This window comes from Strix uralensis, chromosome 3 (genome assembly GCF_047716275.1).
Source record: "Strix uralensis isolate ZFMK-TIS-50842 chromosome 3, bStrUra1, whole genome shotgun sequence".
Lineage (NCBI taxonomy): Eukaryota > Metazoa > Chordata > Aves > Strigiformes > Strigidae > Strix > Strix uralensis.
Genome location: NC_133974.1, coordinates 16,822,365 through 16,840,882, shown reverse-complemented (window position 1 = coordinate 16,840,882; position 18,518 = coordinate 16,822,365). Strand labels below are relative to the sequence as shown.

At 42.8% G+C, this 18,518-nt stretch overlaps 1 protein-coding gene across 2 annotated transcripts in view; it reads left to right on the top strand.

Annotated features, from left to right (window-relative positions):
* HPCAL1 (hippocalcin like 1) overlaps positions 1 to 18,518 on the top strand; it is a 66,181-nt gene that overhangs the window by 15,567 nt on the left and 32,096 nt on the right. For both annotated transcript variants that reach the window (XM_074861568.1, XM_074861569.1), the window contains exon 2: positions 880 to 926. The gene's annotated coding sequence lies outside the window, so the exon portion shown is untranslated. The remainder of the gene's footprint in view (positions 1 to 879; positions 927 to 18,518) is intronic.

The window sequence follows — 18,518 nt, the reverse complement described above, 5'->3', positions numbered from 1 at the left end:
ACCTGGTAATAGGTCCCAAATCCTGTTGTAGAAGTTATGGGGTTACTGGGTCAGACAAGGGTCTGGCAGGAAAGAATTCGGTGTGGTGGGTCTAGAGGAGATGAATGCTTCCTAGCTGTGCCTGGCCTCAGTGGTGGGGGAAATCACGGTCAGCTCTGTGGGAGAGTGGAAATTGGAGCGAGTCACTTGTTTTCGATTTTCTAATCTACAGACTTTGAGAGATTAGGAATCACAGGAGCAGGTGAGATGGCTCCTGGTGCTCTCATCTGTGACTCTTTAAGCGCTGATGAATCCTCAGGATTCACAGCTGGCAGATGCCGAAGGGATGCAAATTATTATACTTTGCTTTCTCAAGAAGCATGCTCAACAGAAAGAGAAGTGATTTCTAACCTTTCAGAGCAATGCTTAATGGCTCCAGAAAACTTGAAACTGTCTCTGTTATATTTTATTTCTTTTTCACCTGTTTTTAGATCTTGGCATGGTAATATTTTGAGGTATAAGCCAAGCAAACCTTTGAATCTGAACTTGATACTTATTTTGAAAGATGAGTTTTGCAAAAAAGATTTAAAGTAGGAAGGGTGGTTTCAGCAGATTTTTGAAAGCCAGAAGAATTTGCTGTCTGAATTTGAGACAAGCATTTTTCAACATGGGAGCTGTTTTCTATTTCAAGACAAATAATAAAATGCAAATGTAGGTAACAAAGTTGTTTCTCAGTGTACGGTAAGAACTGGAGCAGAGTTTTTGCATGTTTAGACTACTTCTGATTTCTTTTTCAGCTGGGAAAATTGGTTTTTACAGGGGAGGCCAAAAAGTGGGAAGGTTGTCACTTAGAAGAAAGCTGTAATGTAAAGCATGTTTGATTTGTGTCTTCTCCTCCAGGCAATCGAGCCCCGTGGACTTTCTCTGAAGAGGTTCCAAGATAGGTGGTGAGTACTTTCCAGAGCCTGTTCCTTTCAAGGCACTCTTTAAGTCAGTAATAGAAAAATTAAATTAGTAATAGAAAATACAGGTGCTGGGTTTTGTTCTGCATTGGTGCAGAAGTTTGCATTTGCTTGAGCTTGTGGTACACTTAAATTTTAAAACTGACAGGCCTAATCTTTGAGTAGGGGTTTGGCATCAAAATGTTAAGCTTTACCTTTGCACCAAAATGAATTTCCTGAGACTTGATTAGTGAAAGAAATGTTTTGTTTTTAAAAATATTTGACTTCAGGGAAAAGTGTATTACACTGCATTTTTTACCAAAAGCCTATGCTGTCCAGTGGGACCAAGTGTTTTCAGTGTCAGAGAGCAACATTAGGTTTTCCTTTTGCTTCTGTCTAACTGTGTTAATCTAAAGGAATGCAACTTCCAGAGGGTTAAACAAGCTGCATAACTTGTGCTAATCTCTGCCATATGTTCTGATTTTGTCCTGTCTGCACCCAAGACTCCCATATATTTAATTTTTATGCACTTCGCTGGGTCCTTATTTGTAAGTAAGCAAAACATTAAATTGGTAAAGAGCAGCAAGAGAGTGAGATTGCTAAGAAATGCCAATGCTGTGGGATTGCAGCTGGAGAGCCACCTCTTACAATGATGTAAATCAGTCCAGTTTCTTTTTCTCTGGTGGAGCCGATCTCTTCCGGCAAATGCCAGCCGGGACTCTGCTCTGTAGCACCCTTTGCTGTTTGTTTTCGTTGTTTCTGGAGAAATGTGTACCCTGTTTCCTCTTTCAATTCTAGATTTCTTTCTAATGAGATTAACCAAATTATATCATTATCCATTAATTGCTCAGGAAGTTTATCCTTTAGTTGCATTTCCCTAGTGCACAGGATACAAGCTATTAGAGCTCTTGTGTGTTCAGACTGACTAATGAACTACAGTTGAATGTCCCAAACCTCTAATGGACTTCTCCATCTTCCAAATCAATACATTTTCCATAGATGAGGTGCCTTTTGTTACAGATGATCCCAGGTTCATTTGAAGTGTCTGTACGTGTAAAATATAGCCATCTGCACTTGTTTCTTGTTGGGGCAGGGAAGGATTCTGGGGTTTGGTGTGTTGTACTGTGCTTGTGTCCACCTTAAATGTGTTCATTTTGGCTAGAAAATGCTTATTTAACATTTATATAAGGGTCTTATTTAATACCCGTTAAATGTATTTATCACCAATTACTTCTTTCATCAATGAAAACATCTCCTACCTAATAAACTTTATTATCCGTGTTTTCTGTATAAGGGGAGCTAATTTAACCCCAGATGGTTCTTCTGACTGAGGCTTATGTCCGTAAACCATGAGTCCTATGAGGCTGCATTATGCATCCTGTGTGCCTTTTGCCAAAGTGCTCTTGTGAGTAATAGCTTATGAACCCTTCCTCTCCCTCAGCCCCACAGCTACGACTGGATCTGTATTATAAACCTGCATGCTGTTTGTACTGATAATTGCTATATTGGGACCTGAATCATCAGCTGATCTTTTCGAGATGTTGAAAGATGAATCAAACTCCCTTTTCTTGAGGGCAGAGAGGAGCATGGGGTTGGTGACTGTAATACCACGTATGTAAAGGCCAGACAATTTTAAACTGTAAGTTTAAATTGTACTTACAATTGGATTTTCTTTTCTTGTTGTTTCAGGTAACACCTGAATAGGTTATAAGCAAAAAAACCAACTTGTTAATACTCCAGACTGTTAATGCTTCTTTCTCCTGGGTAGTCCCTTTGGGTAGTGCTTTTAAAAGCACAAAGGTCATGAAGGTCCTGTGGTCTTTTGTGTACTTTTGCAGAGTTTAGAGCTGTTGGGTGTTTATACTCCTCCTCGCCTTTTCAAATTCAGGTGTGTCCTTCATTGCAATAGATGATCCATACCAGTATGAAGACGTATCTCCAAAGTGTAACAGTTTCTGTATGGAGCCGCATGGTGGTCTGGCTGTGTCAGTTTGTATTTAACATACAGTGAGAGGCAGACTTGAAGGCAGACCAGTGTTGAGCCAGCTGGACATTTTCCAAAATGTAGTGTGGCTAGTGACACATGGGTGGCTTCAGAGAAAAGTATAGCATCATGAAAACAAAATATATATGAAAGTACCTGCAAGTAGCTTGAATTTTACCCTAGCTGAGCACATCTGGAGGTGAGGGTGTTGGCTGGGAAAGGGGGCAACAGGCACTTGGGTGCTCTCCTGACGGGGTACCGGAGGCCCTGACAGAGCAAGCTGCTTACCTGTGTTTCTGCCTGTAAGCACATAAGCAGCTCTGAGCAGCGGAGTCTGGGGAGCCAGACACACAGTGGGAGACTCACCTGTGTTGGGGCTGCCCTGGGCAGGGTGGCCAAATCAGTGACAGTGCTGGGGGTCTCTCGTGCCTTGGCATCTTCTGCGGTGCTGCTGGGGTGGTTATGCTGGGAGGTTGGAGATGTGATGTGGGCATGAGGGCCATCCTGGTCCCAGGTGTGATGCAGTGGGGCCGCAACGGTGGCATTGCTGTAGCCTCTGTGCTGTTTTGGAGAAGCATGTGAGTGGCTGCAACCTGTGGCCAGGGAAGGCAGAGGATGGGTCGTAAAATGGCATGAACAACAGCAGAAACTGCCTGTTGCTTGCATGGATATGGGGCTCTGTGGCTGAAATAGGGCTCCTCACTTCTCTAGTCCAGAGCTGATATGCATCAATGCAACATCTAGAACTTGAATTTTGAAGTGAAACTTTTTGCAGCCAAAGACTGACAGATCTGTCCTACCAAACTGGTTTTGAGATACATTTATTTTTAAACTGGAAGCAGAGCTGAAATGCAGCCTGTTTTCGATGGAAGGTGGGTCCACTTGAATGGGAGGTCACATGGAGTACTGAAGGGTTAGGCGTCTGGAGATACCTCAGGACCACCTGTGGCTTGGTGTGGAAATCACCAACTTGTCATTGGTGCTGGGGCATTTTTGGAAATACTCCTGTGCGTCGAGTGGGACTGTGGACATCTTCCCCATGGCCTGGCTCTGGGACCTTCTCCATCACTAGGACGTTCCCCCTCACCAGGATGTCCTCATTCCTGAGTCCCAGTGCCTTCTGGCACAGCTCCTATTCTACTGTCCCTGCCAGTATCTCCCTGGCTTCCCCACAGCCCACCCATGTCCCCATATCCAGGGTCCCATGTTGTCACCCTCCCTGTGAGCATCTGGGCTCTGTGGGGAGGAAAAACCAGCAGCAGAACTGGGCTAAGCACTGGGGCAGAAGAGGAGGAAGAGGAGGGAGCAGGCAAGACAAGGAGGAATTTGAAGCTGTTTTCCCCTTTCCTTGGGCATCCTCTGTGCTACAGCCTTAGGAAACCCCCTGGCTTGAGGATTCACATCCTGTTGGGGAAAGGGAGACCTTTCAGTGTTGTTGCCTTTTCCTGTTACCTTTCCCCACAGTCTGCTGAAACCCTCTGGAGGAAGCTGCGAGGGCTAGATGTCTGCCATACGTACCACAGCGGGGGAAGAAAAGTGCAATTAATTGGAAAATGTGTCTTAAAAAAGAATAAATGGGGAGCACAATGGCAAATGAAATACCTTGTGTGAGTGGCTTATGTAACAAAGTAATTAAGAAGAATTCATTATGGTTTCATGTGTCACTAATCAAAGCTTGTATTTTTCCTCCTTACCACGTTTAAAAATAGCTATTTGAGTATTTGTCTTCTAGATTTTTATTATAAATAGGTTTTATTAGTATTTTCACTGTTGAGGCTTTTCTGTGTTGTATTTCACATTTGCTTTCCATATATGCTGTTTGCTCATTCAAGGATATTAAGGAAAAAACCCGAATGAACGTACAACACTGCTGTTCATCCGTGTTTATTTTTATGAATGAATCTTCTGCCTGGGTGCACACAGGTTTGAGGATCGCCCACTTTTCAAAAACTTACAAAATTCAAACTTTTTCATTAATTCTTTACTGTGATAGAGAAAATTTAAAAACAGGCTTTTCTTTGAAAAGTTATTAGCCAAGATTGCCAATCTGGAAGATAGTGGGGTACCAGGTTTGGTTTATTCTATAATAGCACTGGTTTTCCCCATCATGTACTGTGCATCCTACAAACACCACCTGCCTTCTACATTTTGTATAGATGTTGCTATATAGCATGAATGTATAATGCAAGTATCTTGTGTTGATTCACTGCTATACAACTGTTCATCCTCTAATAGTGTGGGATTACAAAGCATTATCATGCTCAGATTGACTCAGGTAGTGCTATTTTTATTTAAGCTGTATTAAGGTATCATTGTGAATCTTTGGTCTTGCAGCATGGGGGTAATACGATTTACTATTTTTATAAAAAATCAGCATGGCTGTACAAATCCTGTCCATAGCAAGAGCTGCAAAGATTAGTCATGAGTTCGACACCTTTCCCCCCCCTTTCCTCTACAGTGAGTCGTTAAATTATTTTCATGTGACCTCCATCATGTTGGCCAGGCTTGGAATAAAATAAGAGGGTGCCTTGGCTTACGGTCAGGGACTTGGTACTTGCTGGGAGAAGCTTTGGTGTAAGTGGAGGGCTTTGATGTAAGAGGGTAGCGGGTTTGGGAATGCTTGGTGGAGTTATTTGGGCAGCCACCGAGGGAGCGCAGTGAGTTTCATCCATGTGAGCCCTTGTGGAGTTGTCTAATTTAAGCAAATGAAACCTCCTGTGGACATCATACCGTCACTCGTGTCCCTCCACCTCACTGACTTTTATATCTGGTCCCACCCCTCTTAATTAAAAAATCTGTGGTAATTTGGTGTGGATACTTTTCTCCCTCCCTTTCCTCCTTATCACCCTGCAGCAGCTTGGTGCCCTGATAAAGCAAAAATAAACGTACACCCTAGGCTTGAGGTTGGCTGAGGGGTGCAGTCAGATATCTATGGATAGCATGTCTGTCCGGCTGGATCCCCACAGGTCGGACGGACTGTCAACCGTTGCGTTTCCAGAGGGGGAAGATAAAAAACCATGACTTTTCTTGGACAGGGAATGCAATGAGAAGTGGGGTGTGATTTTCCTCAATTGGGACAAATATGAAGTTGATCAAAATCAGATTCCTCAGAGGAGTTACCACTAAAAGTCAGTGTGGTTTGGTTTTAGCTGTGGGTGCAAAAATGGCTTCACAACATTGCTTTGGTGCTTTAGGAATTGTCTAGAAGAGTTACAGTGGGGCAGAGATCATTTCCCAAAAGCAGTTTGGATGCAGCCCCCTTTCTGGGGAACACAGTAGGAAGGACATCGCCCACTCCTAAACTTCCCACCTTCAGGATTTGTTGGGATGGGGGGCTGCTCCAGAGCAGGGGTGCAGCACTGTTTCTTTGGGGGAGTTTCTGGTCATCTTTCTGGCCTTCATCGGCATTTGGAAGGAGAGGCAATGGTCGACAGGAGGAGTGGTGATGGAGCAGCTCAATGTGGGCATCCTCCTGGGCTCCTCCAGGGTGGCCTGGCTGGTGAGCAGCTTAGTTGCTCTAATCAGCTCGTGGCACCCAAAGGCATCAGGATTCTGGCGGGAACGCTACCGTGAGCAGCCATGGCTGTCTCAAGTGTGGTCCCCAGCTGTGCGTGTATGAACACACATAGAGACACACGGGGCCTCAACCCACTAAAAAGTGTGAATGAACATTTCCATCCCCGTCAAGCCTTCATTTGAAACGAGGTAGATACGTAACGATGGGAATTTCTACAGCTTTCTCCTTAATTACCAGGAATGCAGAATAACTTTCAGTAACTACTTGACTTGTACCTTACACAGAAAAAAAAAAAGCCAGTGGTAGTGGCTGGATGCTCCACAGTTTGGCATGGAGCACAGCATGTCCATTGAAGGGATGAGAAGATGCTGTAGGCTTGCGAGTGCAGCACTGCGGTTGGTGTCTTGCAAAGACTTTCAGTCCTGTTCCCTGCTGACCACAAGCTGTTGAGTTACGCATGGAAATCAGCTGGTGAAGTCTGATCTCCGTTACGCCATTTAGGGTAGAGGAACATAAACTGTAAATTTTTCCATAATAAAATATGTGAATAATTTTGATGTGGGATGCATGCTGGGTTTGAGAATAGCCAGGCTTGAAGTCAGAGTAAAATTTCTGAATGTTAATCAAAAGGTTTTTTGAAGTGAAGGCTGAAAACCCCATCCTATTTTGAGGGTTTTGACCTATCTAATGTGTCTTGTCTTTTTAAAAAAAACCCACCTCTCATTTATTGTACCCCTTTTTATGCTTAGTGTGTATTTTAGCTGTATTTAAGTGTTTTGGTAGCAAAGTTAACTATTTAACAAGTTAACCACTCACAGATTTACAGGTCTGAGCATTTTGCTGCAGCCAGGAGCTTGGGCTCCATTGCTTTGTTAATGGTTTTGTTTAAGGAGCTTGATTTGGGGCTTTTTGTGGGTTTTTCCCCAACACCACCAAGTGTTGCATCTACATCTGCTGTCATGTCCAGACATCGCCCTCCTGTGTGGCGTTCTGGTGATGTTCCAGCAGAGCATCAGTGGGTTTGGGGGTGCAAGCTAGTTTTTGTGTGAGCAAAGAGGGTCAGAGCTGAGCTAGACAGTTTTATTTTCTTCTCCCTAAGCATTTGGTATTTATAAATACTTCCCTGAGGTTACCAGAAGATCTTGTCTCTTTGCAATCGAAACCTCACTTGCTCCCTTCCAGAGAGCTGCCCTGCATCGCCAGGGGAAGCAGATGTGGCCATCACACCCTTGTCTGGATACTGTTGTTGTCCAACTGCAGATCCTGATGCTTCATCCCAGACTAGATGATCATTGTAGGTCCCTTCCAACTGAACTACTCTCTTCTATTCAAGTGCAGAGGACAGGGTTGTAGATCCCAGCTGGTATCTCTGTTCCTGCTGTGGTGCAGGAGGGGTGGGGGAGGTTTTCTTTGCTAGGTGTCTTACACCCTGAACCCTGAGAATTAATTGTCTCAATTTTGATGTCATCAGCAAATGGAGTGTGGTCACAAAATGTAGTGAATTTGCTACAGTAAACGTGAAGTGGATTCATCTACAGAGTTTTTCATTCCACAAAAAAAAAAAAAAATATTTGGTTTTCACTGAATTTCAGTGAAATGCTAGGACAAAAATCATTTAGGAAAAATATTAATTTTTGTAATTTAGGGAGGAAATGTCATTTTAGGGATTTACCATCAAAAAATTTCGTGTCATGTCAGTATTAAGGAATGTATCCTTAAGGGTGCATATTATGTTCCATTGTTTATGTACTGTTACTACCTGTATGTCATAGTTAATTATCTAGTTCTGATAATTTATACTGAATCACTAAGGCAGTTTGTTTTTAAGTCTTTTTCTAGGTTAAAATACCTACTGTCTGAAGTATGATGAAATATTTTAATGCTGTAACAAGGAGCACTATAGATATGTTAATATAAGTGTATGAAAATAGAAACTTCAGGATTCAAAACTTTGAGCAGATTGGTTTCAGAATATACTAGGAGTACTTTCCCTCGGTTTGCATATGCTTTCTAAGTGTTTTGAATCTGAGGAAAAGAGCTTTTTCCTTTTGTTTTCCTTTGGTTTTGGTTGGGCTTTTTGTTTTCAGTTTGACCAAATGTATGTGACAGACTCTGTGGCTCACTTAGTCAGGTAAGAGGATTGAATGGTCCCTCTTCACCACTATAAAGATAGTAGGAGATGAATTTACCTGCAAAATAGCAACTGAATGGAGGATTGATAGAAGATAGCAGGTGCAAAAGACATTTCAAAGCAGGAAGGTACTAAATGTTGAATTTTGTAGAGTACCTGGGAAATTACTTCAGGCTGTCCTCTTGAATCAGTGTGCTTTTAAAGATCGTAGGTGGTGTCTGTAATGAAAGGGGTTTGGTTTTGCAGGCTGTCTGGTTCTTTGGTTGTTTCCAGATGTCTGCCAGCTCTGTGGTTGTGTTCCCCTCCAGCCACATGCTTTCTCTGTGCCCTGGATAAAGTGTGACTTAGTAGGAGAATGGGCCTTACCATGCTCTCAATCCCTCCCAAACCCTTCCCATGATGACAAGGGATTTGTTCTATTTCTAGCTAAACAAATGTAAAAGTTTGATTTTATTTCTCATTGTATCTTAAGCATCCTTCTCCCTTCAGCCTTCCATGCTCTGCAAGATGCCCTGGTCACGGTGGCGATGGCTCTGCCTTGGCGTCCCAGAGCAGCATCCACCTCTGACATCATCCATGCAGAATCCAGGGCTTGTTATGTCTAAATGCAAGTCAAAACCCGCAAGAAGTGGTTTAATAACGGGAATGTCAGCAGACCCCTGAGTGCAATGATGCTGCTGGATGCTTTCATAAATCTAAGGTTTAGGGATGACAGTTATGATACATGGCATTGAGAGAATGTGAAACTGCAGTCATTAAACAACAACGGGCTTTTAAACTGATGGCAGCTGCCTAAACAGTTTTGCAGCGAAACAGATTCCCTTAGGCTACCATTCTTCAAATAATACAGGTCCTATTGACTTAAAAAAACAGGAAAATATTTTGTTTTGGTGCTGTAGCACTGCTTTTACATTCATCCCAAAGGTCAGGCTGCTAAGTGTTTGCTAGGTTTTAAGCTGGAGGTGTTAGAAAATAATGAACGGCAATGTTTCCAGATAATTCATTCACTATTATTCCCCTGAATTAAGCCACCTGCAATACCAAGGATTCACATCTGTTCCTAGATGGGTTTCCAAGCAAGTAGGCGGTCACTTTTCTCAATCTAAACTTGGCTGTGTTTAACCCAGTAGGGTTAAACTGTCTTTTGTACAATGTCTTTTGTACAGAATTTAATCCAAATATCTCCATCAAAACCTGTTCCAACTCCTCCTTGTTTAAAATGATCCACAGTAAAGCTGCGTGTTGCCTTGTCTCCTTTGAAGCCATCATTCCCAGCCTAAAGCTGGAGATGTAAAGATGCAGGTATTGCCTTTTCCTTTGTGCCAGAGAGGTTCTGATGGACAAGGGCTAGCCATGATCTGAAATGCATTGGCCAGTTTCCTATGAAGAGGCATTTCAGGAGGGTTTGGTGGTTGCAGAAGACCAACCCATTCTCAGCTGCCTACTTTCACATCTTTTTAACTTTTACTTTTCCCCTGCCCAGGCTTGGTTTCTTCCTGAAAATAGCTTGCTTTGGGTCTGTCTCCCTGTCCCCCTCATTCTTCAGCTTGATCAGAACTCATCATTTTTCTTCTTCGCTTTTCTCTTCTCCCCCCTTTCATTACAAGGAATAGAGGAGAGGACAGAATAACCCACACTGTGAAAGGATGCCAAACAGCAGAATTTGGTTATTTTGTGTAATCTCTCTTCATACCGTACACAGCTCAGCCCATTTATCTCACTATAAGCTCAGTTTCAGCCTGGGGCTGGCCTTGCTTTCTGAGTAACTCCAGACTGATTTTAATTTTTTCTTTAATTATTTTTTTTTTAAAGCAAACAGTTCCATTACAAATGTATGTGAAATCCATTGAGAGCAGTCATATTTTACTTTGAAGCCCTCCATATCATGAGATGACAGTTTAAAGTTGGATGCTGTAATGGTCTCTAACTTTTCTAGGAGCCCTGCAAGACTAAGCAGAGTTTGGGAAGGATGGGCTGGAGGTCTGGAGGTCTCCTGCTGTGTCAGGGACCTGGAGGGCAGCTTTTACAACCTGAGGAGTTCCCTTCTGAACATCATTTGCAGTCCCAGCTCTCTGCAGATTTTGGCTGTCCTATGAGACCTGGATAACATACTGCTTCTTTCCACCACTTTACTTTGCTTCCGTAGTCTGTTGTAACCATAAATGTGTTTTCTGTGGACAGTTCTTCGTGGAAGAGGAGAGCTGTCTAACTGTGGTGACTTCAGCCATGTTTTCTTCTTCCTGGGGAGTATGCTTGAGTCAGGAGAGTGGAAGAAGAAAGGTTAAATTAACTATAACATGAACGTTTGAACAGATGGCTGACCTCTGTAACACCAAGAACCGTTTAATTTTAGGAATTTGCAGGCTGTTCTAAGTTTGTCATGCTCTTTACAACCATCTGAGTGTAGATACATGACAGGATTTATGAGATTACTGCAAATCTTTGTTGCCTAATTTTCCTGCTGTTTGAAACACTTAGCTTTAGGTGGAATGAGCAGGATCCTGGAGCATTGATAGGGCTGGCTTCCTTTGGGCCAACTTCCTTTAAACCCCTGGAAGCTGAGAGAGGAGGGATGCTCCTGGTCATGCTGGAAGGAATTCAGCTCCTCCGCTTCACTTGCTCCCCCGACGGTGCTCAGCCCTAGCACAGATGAGGGCCATGGAACAGTTAATTGTGGGCAGGGCAGGGACAGGTGATCATCCTGCCCCAAATCACTTAACCGTCTTAAGGGTCTACCCTTGCCTGCCTGAACCAGCCAACTAATCTTTCAGTGAGCCGCACAAGTGAGCGCTGAGCTATATATGGTATGAAGAGGGAGGTGACACAGAATCATCAAATTCCCCTATTCTACCTCTCCCCAAAAAGCTGTGCACCGTGTGCTTGCGTAACAGTGGAAGAATATTGCTGTTTGGAGCAAATTATTTCAGACTGTGGTGCAGTTTCCATCCTCTGGAGGCTTTTAGGTCAGGGTTGCATATCTTTTGAAAATGTAGTGTAGGCCAAATGTGTGGTGTCTGGATGCAGAAATTCTTGGAGAAATGCTTTGAATCAAGAGGTATCAGACTAGATCAGTGGTTCTCAAGGCTTTTTCTGAGAACGCAGCAAATTCCTGGGGGTTGCACTTCAGACACTTGTGTGAGGATGTGGAAGAGCAGTATCTGCATGGTGGCCACACACAAAATCCTTGACTCTGTCCTGGAAACCTGCAGGGATGAGTGATGCCAAGGGTCCCATCTGGGATTTAGTGAGTCAAGGATGGAGGAACAACTGTGAAGTGCTTGGAAATTGTCTTTATAAGGAGCATACCGTGTTAGTCCACCACAGTGAAAGAAAAAAAAATATCAGTGCAGCGTGTATTTCTTTTAGATGTCTGGCTTATCACTACGGTTGACTTTTCTTAATTACTGCTAATGCTTCTGCAGTATGCAGTTGGAGCTGGAATGTGGCTGGCCTGGAGTCAGGGTGCAGAGGCTTTTACCAGGGCCACTCGGAGACAGGCCATCTGCAAGATGTATTTATTTTTTTCTTATTTGTCTTCTCTAAATAAAAACGTGATGCTCTGAGAATGTCTGTTCCATCCTATTAATTCACTCCACCGAAGCTGCCATTTTCTGACAAACTTGTTTTAGAAAGTTATATTTGGCAAATGGCTGTTTACTTAACTCCTCTCCTGTCGTTGCTGCTTGTCCGTGAAACCCGAATCTGTTTGTGTGCAAGCTCAGCTGTAGCTCAGTTCAGAGGATTCTTTAAACCATAGTTTTCCTTCTGCTCTCGTTTGCCTTTTTTAGCTCCTTTCTTGCATGATGGAGAAACTGCAGGTACTCCATATCTGACGAAGGCGAATGACGAAGGTACATGTAGAGCTGAGGGCCGTTAGAAGGCTGCAACAACCGTGTGGTTGAGTTTCCTTGCTTAACCCAAGTGTTGGAGCTTTTCAGCACCCTTGGCATCCTGCAGCTGTAACACAGAGAGAGTAACGAGGATAAGATTTGCAGGGGTTAATTTCTTCTGTCTGCAGAAAACCATGTGAAGCTCCACAGAGGAGTAGCCACTCATGTTGGTTCCCCAAGTCCTGCTTGTTCAGGTCCTCAGCCAGCAAGGGAGACTTCTCCATGATTACCTTCAGCAAGATTGGCTTGTCAGGAGGATTTGGGAGCACTAGCTTTTTTTTTTTCTTCTTTTTTTAAGAAAAGTGATTTCTCTGGGCTCAGCACCTTCTCTGAACTGAACTTAGCTGCTTGGGACACTGCAATTTGTTTTAGAAATAAAATACTCCATCATGGAGCTCAGTGCAAAACTGTGCTGTTCAAATCACTGGGGGAAAGGGATAGTCCCTTGGTGACATGAGTTGTTGCAGGAATTTTCTTAGACTTATAAACTTAAGACTGTCCCTATCAAAGTGAGCTTAAGCAAGGCTTGATGTGCTTTGCCTACAGTTACTGCAATATAACCCAGCTTTGGCCACCCAAGCCTAGCAACGGGTGTTTCTGGAGGAAGGTAGAGCATAAGGATTGTAGTTACAAAGGGAAATGCAATTATAAAAGCAAAAGAGCAAAGAGTTGTTTATAATCTATAAAAATTGATACTCTTTGCTCCCAAGTTCGCCTTCCTTGACTTCAGGTTTTCTCATTAGAAGCAGTTTCTGTAAATACCATCTCTTTCTTTCCCCTTGGAGAGATCTCAAATTGCTGGGCTGGAATTGTTGCCTGGGTGATCAATAAACTTTAATCTACATGATGGGGTGTTTTCCTTGAAGTTGGTTCTTTCTGTAGAGGACATAACATGTCTGAAGCAAATGTGAAATGAAGAAGGGTTGAATTTGACTTGGCTCACTCTTACTGTATGCTCTTAGAATTTTGCCATGTAAATGTCTTCCAAAACAATTACAGTTATTGCTAAGTGGACGCTAAATGATTAATCTACTAACAGACAGCAAGCGCAGTATTGTCTTTGAAACAGTTTTGGAGACTCTTCCCTGCTGTTTTTTCCTGCAAGACTGGTTTAAAGATAAGACACTGACAATGACATAAATTGTGATTTGTAGCCTGGTTCTCTTCCAGTCTATGCCTTTGCTTCAGTGTTGTGCTTCTGTCTCGCACTGAAAAGCATATAATGAAAGGGTTTTAAAGTCTGCCCTGAGCCAGAAGAACATTCAATCTTGTATTTCATTTGAGGCATATGCTTAAATTATCATGGGGTTGGCTGGATTTATTCATGCACTTAGATGCACGCTTAATCTGGGTGAATAACGATGCTTGAGAGCTTTTGTTAATGGGGGGTCACAAGTGCTCTTCTTTGTGAGTTGGTGGCATTGTGTGCAGAGCATGTGAAAATATTCATTGATCATTTTACTATCTGGAGTAGTCCTTGTACCAGGAATACCTGCTTATGTCCTGTTTTTCTTCTCAGAAGGTCTCTCTTTTGGGCTATGTGTTGTAGAGGGAGAACTTGCTAGTGTGTAGTTAAGGAGCAGTCTGATTTGCAGCTGAATTTAGGAAGATGACTAAACACTTTAAAATGCGATGATTTGTGAGAGAAAAGGCAAGACTGCAGAAAAGACTCCAGTTTGGTTCCTCATACGTTCTGTAAACTTGTACATTTTTAACATTTTTACAGCTACAAGTCATAAAGCTACGTACCATGTTGCATTGAGACAACTGACTAAGAAAATCCTCTGGTATCTCTTGATGCTGTGGGTTTGCCTATGTGCTAATGCTGGTTTTAATTGTCTTTCTGTTTGAGGAGATGACCTCAGAGTATCCTCTCAGGTTAGAGGTTAAGCTGTTTCTCGTTACTTTGAATAGCAATGATACGTTTGGTTGTATGCCCAGTTGAGACGGCTCAGAGCTGGTGAGCAGCAGTGGAGCTGGGTGTAAGTCATGGAGTTACCCGTGTAGCTTCTTACCCTTTCCTTAAGTTGTTCTGGTTAATAATATAATATAATAACTCTGGACAATAATAGGTTTGCTTCCCTGGCTTATGTGACGGCAGTTCTGTTGTTGCAGAGGTTTTGTGTTCAACTCTTAACTGCAGGCACAAAGCCACTTACTGCCTGTGTGGAATACTGGCTTGATGGAGCTACAAACCAGATCGTACCCATGCTCCCTGAAGTGGTAGCGTTCATTAAAAAGAAATTGGTGTTAGTCTAGGAAAGAGCTACATCTCCTTGTTGGGAATATTTTCTCTGAACTTGAAGCTTTTCTCATCCCCTAAAGGCCACCCTGTGCTCCGGTAGTGACACTTTTGTAGGGAAACGAGAAGGCTTAAAAACTGGCTCATACTGCACACTTTTTTAATCCCAGCTTTCTTAGGTAAATTAATCACATTTTCTTAATTCCATGTGATGGAAGAAACAGTCATAATAGTGCTTATAAATTATGTAGTTTTCTTTTGCTTAGGATGCTGAAGTTAGGGAGTGAATTCCAGGCAGGCATCTGTGCTACATTAAGGTTACTCAAAGCAAAGCTTGGTTTTAGTCATAACTTATTTACTACCAAATTTTAATAAATGTGAGACAGACTTCTCCCACCCAGCAACAGATATGATTGTTTGGTGTAGTTTTGGTGCCTGTTCTAAAATGGATCTGATGACCAGCGTTTAAAAATTAGCAACGTCCTATCCTCCAAACCTCCCGTGTGGGAGCCTGTGCTGCAACTCCTGCTGAAGGAGTTCAGGGAGGAGTGATGGTGTGCTGACGTCAGGAAATGGATATGAACATGCTGAAGGAGAGCACCATAGAGTCTTGTCTATGGGTGCTGAGGCTACAGGTGGCAATTAATCCCCTTTAATCTTATTTTTTAAATAGTTTTCTTAATGCATCATGAGACTCTCTCATCATCCTGTTGTTTAGGTTTCTCTGTGAGCTGGTGGTGGTCAGTGTGTTTCAAAATAGCCAGTTTCATGAAGCTGTGTTGATCGCCAAGTCCAATATCATGCTGTTGCAGAGAGCGGGAAGTAGACTTCCAACCTGAACAAATGGGTCCCCTCTCGGGTGCTTGCCCTGCTGAGAGGCTGTCCCCTGATTAGAAACTGCCCCACTTTCATTTTTAACTTACTCGTGGGCTGTTTAATAGTTCGGGGGTTTTTTGTCAGCACTATGGGTTTATTTTTTTCCATCTGCTGCTCATTGCCCTGATGCAGTGACAACAAAAGCTCCTCTCCCTTCTTGTGCTTTTGTTTTAAGATGCATCAGCCAAGTGCTGCTAGTCTGCCACTTTCCGTAGCTTGCTTTTTTTTTTAATTTGTATCACTGAAGAACATTTTGACCTTTGCTCTTTATTTTTATTTGCATGATCTAATTCAGCTTGACTTTGGCAATTTCTCTACCCCTTTGCTTCCTGACCTCTGTGACACAACTGTCTCTGCTGAGCAGCCTTTCCTTTCCATTCCTCACAGGCACTCTGCCTAGTCCTAAAATCCCTTTTTTGGTGACTGTTTCTCCAGTTAGATTGGGAATCATTCCCTAGACATCTCCCCTACTTTGCTTGGGGTTATAAGTACTGACTTTTTTTGTCTGTGTGTCTTTTTGTCTTTGCCATAAAGATATTCTAAGCTTACACGTGTCCTTGAGCACTTCGGTCCGGTTGACTTCCATACTGAGTTCCTTTGATTCCTCAAAGCTTATTGGAAATTGAAAATATGAATTTCTGTGTTTCACTTCAGAGTATTCTTCTACCTAAACCACCTCTCCATGATTACAGTCGCCTCTAGAGTTATTTTCTGTGATCACTTACAGCTACTTACACTGTCTAAATTAGTATGGCCCTTTTCTAGTTCAGCAGCTGGAGGATTACAACTGCTGTCTGCTGCTTCCAGGAATATCTGTGGTCAGCTCTTAACATTAATAGTAGGTTCTTCAGTTGAATATTTTGGGAAGTTACAGTCCCACAGTAAGATAAACCCTTTTTAGCGCTTTTATCTCACTGTGAACCTTGCAATCTACACTGCACTCCCATACAAACTGTAGGGTGTAGGACAACCGTGCAGTTGTCCCTCCTTCTCCCAAGTGGCACGGACCCTGTAGCAGCCATAGGCCAACCATGACTGCCGTCCTCCTGAGTTTCTTCTCGTTCTGCTTCCTGACTTTTCCATTGCATTGCCCTGTATCCCAGTATCAGTATGTTAATGCTTGATCTTTTTTCTTACTCATCATCTGTGAATTTCTGGCTTATTATCTACCATCCTATCTACTGCTGTTGATGTTAATATGTTCTTTGTTCTCCTAAGTTTGGATGATATTACGTGCTTTTTTGTCCACATTTACCAATCCCCCTGCCTGTTTATTAAAACCAGATGTGGGAATTAGCTGATTTTCCTCTCTCTAGAGGTTTTTTTTTTTCTTCAGTTTAAAACTCTCAGCTGTGCCTGCTGTGATCACAGAAGGCCATCTCTCATCCATGGAGAAACATCCTTTTTCCACAGATGCCTTCTGGTGGTGGAACACCCTAAAACTTCCCTTGCAGTGTCAGTTCTTGAACCATATGGATGACATTAACTTGTAATGGATTTTCCTTCCTTTTGTAGCATCAAAAGAAAGTCCCTTGGGATGATGCTCAGAGGCTAAGCCTGGTCTCCCTAGGCTCTCACTCTAGCCTAGAGGGAGGTAGGCACCACCAGGGAGCATCTAAAACAGGCTCCTGCTCCAAATTGCCTTCCTAGTCTACTTCTCCCACTGGCAGAGAGACTATCCTCTTTGGGGCTAAATTTAGTCCTGAGCCTTGTTCATGCCTGTGGTTGAGTTCTCCATCTGCACACTGAGAGCAAGAGCACTTCTTCTCTTACTGGAAGGTCAAGGATAAACCTCTTGGGGGAACAAGGAACTAGAATACTCTTAATAATAAGGACGAAATAAAGTGGTGTGCGTAAACAGAGAGCTGAGGATGGTACAGTGGAGCAGCCTGGGGCATGGGATGGAAAAGCGGGGTATGATGGAGAGAAGTCAGGCCCCCAGCACATAATCTGTGGCCTTGCAATCAGAAGCAGCTAAAATACTTTCACGGTGCAAAGAAATCTTACAGGATCTCTCCAAGCAGGAACAGTAAGTGCAGATTGCTATGTCTACAGAGAGCGATTGTTTTATTTCCCATTAAGAAGGTAGACACAAAATCAGATTTCCACTCTGAGTTGTCTTATATTTTTAGCCTGTGATTGGATTGCAAATGCACACTGGATATTTACATTTCTGGAAACAGGCTCTGGTGCCGTCTTCTTAACCAGGATCCAAGTTAATTTATGCACTTCCAGATGGAAGCCATTCATTTCTCTATTACAGATTTGCAGGAATGCTTAATTTAATCTAGATTTTCTAGCTGAGTAGTTTGCCTATTCTAACATTCAAGCATTTTCCTTACCTCTTGCTTTTCCTTACCTCCTGCTTTTTTTTTTTCCTTCCCCTTGAGCTGAATTATCCACTTGTGCAGAGTAAAGAAAAATAAATGGGTTTTGCAGAAGGAGCCACCGGTCCATCATCCATCCTGTGTGGAAGCTCTTAGAGAGTAGATTGTCCTTCCATCTCCTACAGAAGGTTTCCTAAGAGGGGACTAAGTACAAGGCATAGCAGGTAGAGCCTCTTAACCCTGTTTCACTTGGTTTGTTGAGGCTTATTAAATCTTGCTAGCTTCTTTGTTTTAAACTGTTTAATGATCACCTTATTCTGGTCTAGTACATGTGCTGAATAAAGATGTTGTTAAACTACTGGCTTTTTCTCTGCTGCAGGTAGATAAGGATATTTGCAGGGGGAGGCTCATCATTTTCCTTAGCAACATTCAGCCTCCAGTGCATTGAGTGACTTGTGATTGTATTATAGCCATTTCTTTAATGAAATTTTAAACTACATGTCTCTTTACAATCACTTCTGCCTAGGGTTCTTAGACAGCCATGCAAACACTATGTATATCATTGCTGTGGCGTGCAGTACATACTGAAGAAGCAGACGGGGTACAGACAGGTAAGGTTAGCTCACAAGCC